We start from the raw sequence: 5,419 nt of genomic DNA on the forward strand, positions 1-5,419 counted from the left end.
GATCGTACACATTTGCGTGCATGATTAGTGTACGATTGAATCGGGGGCGTCACAGGAGGTGTTGGGAGGAGCAGAGGAGGTTCGAGGCAACCGAGATAGCTCGTACTCCGGCGAACACCGAGAACGAACGACGAACTTTGGCGAGATTAGGCCGCTCAAGAGGACTAAAGAGGAAGGGGAGAGGCTTCAGAGCTGCGGAAGAACCTCGGGGGTCCTTATATAGCCGCGAGAGAAGCTCCTAGAGGTCACGGGAGAGCTTGGACATGTCACTAATGGAGGACAGAGGCGGTTTGTGGCATGGGCATGGCGTTTGCGGCCGAACGACAATGAGATAAGGCGGTGCAGAGGCACCAGGAGCTGCAGACGATCACAAGCTACCTCCAGGACAAAGTGGGACATCAAGACGCGGAGTTAAACGATGGGAACAGGGGCAAGAACAAGCCAGAGCACGAGTTTGCCATCACACAAACATGATCACCATGTGCACTGGTGCAAACTGCGAGTTTTGGCTGGGCCGACCATGTCCAGTGCATTGACCTTAATGCCTTGAGTTCAAAGGCGACAACTAATCGGTCCAGGGGTAAAGAAGAGAAAAACAGGAGGGGCCAAAACTTTGTGACAGCAAGGTGTTTGTGCTGTCCAGAGGGGGCACAAACTTGGCAACAAAGGAAGTGATTTGTCTGGTGATGATCACACACTAAGGTGATGCTGATCACCAAAAACCAGCTTAATAGGAGAAGTTTAGAGGGTGGTTGCTGTAGAAACTGCCAACAAGGCCAGATTTAGGGATTATGAAGTTGCACTCACATAAGTGCATGAAATGAGATGAAAATGGTCATGGCCCAATATTTTGAAGATATGAAGATGCCCAAAAAGTTTCATGCCATTTGGACTTGCCAAAATAGCACTTACTTCATGAAGCATCTCCCTGGATAGGAATTTTGAAAAATTGCACAGGGCAAATGGTTTGATTAACTGGGCCAAAATCTTTTGGAGATAGGTTATATGGGTAGGAGAAGGCTCATGAAAAGTTTCAGCTATAATGGAGGAAGATAAAATATACTTGCTTCACTAACTGAAAATTTGGACAGGAACAAAGAATTGATCCCGGGCTCACATAAATCAATGGAATGATATGAAACTTGAAGGAGGGTTATGATATGAGCACATGAAGGAGTGTGCAAAATTTCAACTCATTTGAAAAACCATAGCTATTACTTCCTTCATAAAGGTTTCCCTCAGACAAGAACTTTGAATAGTCACTAAGAGAGATTCACTAGGCAAATGAAGTTGAAATTTGGCACAGGGAAATGATATGGACAGCAAAAGATGTCCAGAATATTTGGAGGCAATCAAGCAAAGATAAATAGAACTTTCACATAATGCTATTTACGGCAGAATAGGAAAATAATTATTGGAGGATGAATTTGAACATGGCAATAAAAAGTTTTAACATATTTGAGGAAGATATGATCCGAACAATTTATGAGAATTATTTGGGAATTTTTGGAGTGACAGAAAGATAGGTTGCTTCACAACCTAGGGCAAATAGGATAATTCCTTTAATAGAAAAGGAGTATTCCCAATAAAGGAATATTGGAATTTGGGCTAGGATGAAAATGACATGGGCTAGGGATGGTTTTGGGATGACAAGCCACTATAAAATCTAGGAATACATGATCTTTCCAAGTTTCAGAACCACATAGCCATAGAAAAACAAATCAAATCAACAAATCCAAGAAAAATCCTTGAAAAAAGAAAAGGGTGAAATCCGGGGTGTTACAAGAACTTGAATAAGATTTGTACTGAACACAAATAATAAATTGAACTAAACTAAAATTAAAAATTGAACTAAACTAAAAAGAGAATGATAGTACGTAGACATGGCATCTTCTCCAATGCTTAAATACATCGGGATAAACTATAAAAAGCTAGTTCAACGTATGCTCTCTTTGTCATGATTCCAGACTGAATTCTCCAGACAATAGAACTTAATTTTTTTTCCTGCAAATATAGTAGTGCACGAGAGCAAAAGTATTTTCTACATAGAACCACATTACTGAGTTTTGAACTACAGAACTTGAATAAGATTTGCACTAAACATAAATAATAAATCTAACTAATCTGTTGTGTTTTAACACATAGATTGTACTATTCATTACGGACTGTTGATATAAATACATATTGAACTTCTACACTAAAAGAAAATTCACTAATAAACAACACTTCTCTTGATCAATCAAATAAGTTTTGCATGAAATACATCAAATACTGAAAGCAATCTAACAAGTGTCACATGAATATGGAGGCAAGTGCAAGAAATATTAAAAAGCAAGGAATACGTTTGAAGTAACCGGGAAGATGGCATCAAGAATTGAACTGAAATAATTTTTAGTTTTTGAACCGAACTAAAGAAATTGGATACGTGATGAATCTGACTCTCATCCATGATCGCATGATAATGTCTTTGAACTGAACTAAGCATCCCCCCAGTTGCTGCTACATGATAATGTTAACATGCCTCTCTATCACAAACACACACATGGGGATGAATGACTCTGTCTCTCAGTCGCTGGCTAGCTTACCTAGATGATAGGGAGAAAGTTGACCCGAATCCAGGGCCGGAGCTCGGGGTGGCCTGCACGCAGCTCCTTGAGCGACCAACGGTGTAGCATGTAGTTGGACTATCGAGCTAGAGGTCCATGATCCAGCGACTCCCCTCCTAGGCTCACTGTTTTTCTGCTGAAGCACAGGCTGTTGGAACGAACATAACAAGGTAGAAAGAATCAAACAATCGATGACCCACAAATAAATTTTGTCAGCGTTGTATAATGTATAGGCTACAATGTGTTGTATGATGTAGAGGCCACAATGTGCTACCTCATATAACGAGAGCCACACTTAAATGAGGCACAAAAGCTAGCAGCATCAACATACAAGAACTACATGCATCACTTCAAAATAAATTTCAACAGGAAGATCAACTCATCAGCTAAACCTGCATTCCCAGAGAACAAGTCGATCGAGCGCCACGTCACCTTTCTTAAGCTTTGATAGACTTCCAGGGAATGCGACCGTTGCAGTGTCTCACCCCACCTCTGCCCCCCTTGTAGCGTCAACAGTGGTGTGCTGCTACTCCTGAAGCATCGGCCTTCCCTGCTGATGCAGTTCATACTACAATAGGGATAGGAGGCTGGCGGCGCTGGGGGACGAGCTCGTCGCCGGCGCATGGTGGAGAGAGAAGGAGGCAGCGGGGGGCGTGCGGCGGGGAAGGAAGGCGGCCATGGCGAAGGGGGGAAGGTGGCCGGCGCACGGAAAGGAGCGGGTCGGCGCTGGAGCCGGAGGTCACAGCCCGACCATGCTGAATGCTAGGAAATGGGAGACGGACGGCAGCAGCACGCTGGGGGAGGGAGACATGCGGAGGCGGCGCGTTGGGGGAGGGATACGGGCGGCGGTGGTACTATGGGGGAGGGAGCCAGACGACTGCGAGCGACAGGGGATGGAGCCGGGTGGCGGCGACGCGATGGGGGAGCCGAGGGATGGAGGCGCGCCAGGTGAGGGAGACGGGCGGCAGCGGCGGTGTGTGATGGGGGAGGAGGATCAGGGTCTGGAGACGGGTCAGTGGGGTGGGTGTTTTTTTCCTTTTTGCTTCGGCCGGGAAGGATTGGGTTTTCTGTTTCATAGTTTAGAATATTCGGGTCTGATCGCTCCCATATAGGCCACAAAGTAACAAAATAATATTCTAATACTAGTAACAGAATAGTCCAGTCCTATCACATGTGGTAGTTACCACCACTTGAGTTTTGTTTGTTGTATATAGTATCTGTAAAACTAGAGAGTATGTACACCGTGTAGTATCTAGTATATAGGAATGTTTGCTATATATACTATTTTTTTGTAGAATGTATCATATTTTGGGTATGCTCTTTTTTATGTACAAATATATACGTATTTCACAAATATAATGAAAACCATGGGTCAACATGCAAATTTTTTATGCAACTTGGTTTGAAGTATCTTATATATAGTATATAAACATACTTATAATGATAAAGTAGTATATAATAAAGTCTATTTAAGTCTCGAACGACCCAGCCAGCCGGCCCGCAACTTGACTCCATGGCACCCACCCGCACGCACCACTCTCTAGTTGTCGTGGACTTAACACGGTACATGCCCTAAAGAGAAGACTTTGGTGTGGAGCCATCGCTGCTAGGTTAGCTCGAAGGGGTTAAACGGGACAAAGGACATAGGGAGTTTACCCAGGTTCGGCCCCTCTAAACAAGGTAAAAGCCTACTCCTGCTTTAGGTTGTATTTCTTGGGTTTCGATTACTAAGGAGCGAATACGCTTGACCTAGTTCTCAATCTGTTGTTTTCTTGAGTTAACCCGCGGCCGGGTTACCCCCTTGTATACACAGGTTGATGCCCGACGGCTTACAAAATCCCGACCGGCTCATACACAACGTGTCCTGCTTGGTGACCAACTAAGCTTGCCTTAACATACAAGTTAAACATATGGCAGTTCATAACCATGGGCCTCAAGTCACGTCCGGGTCTTGGGCCTTCAGTAAGCTTGCTTCTATGGACCGCCATATTCATCATCCTCTTGGGCCTTCTTATCATGAACCACTAGTGGCATGATCCAGCCCCTCCTGGGCGGGTCATACCCAGTAGTCATATCCCCAACATTAGGCCCCAGGTTGATTTGAACTTGTTCACATCAATCTTCAGCGTTTGACTTAACAAAATCTTCCATCGTCAACTTTTACGAATTTGCTATAACCCGCCATGACGTCAGCTCACAGAATTGTGTTAACCCGCCGTGACATCATCTCGCATTAATTCCACACAAGGCCCAGGATATCTTCAACAGATCTTTATCTTAATAGATTTCCCAAAAATCAAGGCGTCCACATAGTTTCATAATCATTTTTTTGGTCTCCTCGATTCCCATGCATGCCATATATCCATTACCTTATAAATAGGGGTAGGGGGTCCTCTTTTCCACTTTCCACCCCTGTCCTCGCATCTTCCTCTTCCTTCTCGCGCCGCTCCCGCACCGCCCGAGCTCTGCCGCCGCTGTGTCCAGCGTCATGAACTCCGGCTGCTGCATCTCCCTGAACGCGTCCAGAGATCGTCGTGCTCCTTCATTGTTCAACAACATTACTAAGTGCCCCGATTCCCTTGTGTCAGATCTCCATTAGGGTTTTCCTAGTTCATTGGAGTTCTTCACTGTTCTTCATCTTCTTCCTCTAGACCGTTGTAGTTTGATCTGAGTATGATATTGGGGTCGCGCAGTATCAGTTTAGTGTCTCTTTCAATAAAAGTAGATACCTTTTTCTGTATAAGATCCATCCAAAAACTTGAGCTCTTCTACTGTCGTAACTTTAGGTTTACCATTTATTTTCCTTTTCTGAA

General features: G+C 44.3%; 1 long non-coding RNA gene across 1 annotated transcript; it reads right to left on the reverse strand.

The window, feature by feature from the left end:
• Window positions 1-1,748: 1,748 nt before the first annotated feature.
• On the reverse strand, window positions 1,749-3,642 carry LOC123094742 (uncharacterized). The gene is made up of 2 exons (XR_006445940.1): window positions 3,039-3,642; window positions 1,749-2,754 (listed from the first exon to the last, which is right to left on the reverse strand). It is a non-coding gene; the product is annotated as an uncharacterized lncRNA (long non-coding RNA).
• Window positions 3,643-5,419: the final 1,777 nt, after the last annotated feature.

Source organism: Triticum aestivum, chromosome 4B (assembly GCF_018294505.1).
Source record: "Triticum aestivum cultivar Chinese Spring chromosome 4B, IWGSC CS RefSeq v2.1, whole genome shotgun sequence".
Lineage (NCBI taxonomy): Eukaryota > Viridiplantae > Streptophyta > Magnoliopsida > Poales > Poaceae > Triticum > Triticum aestivum.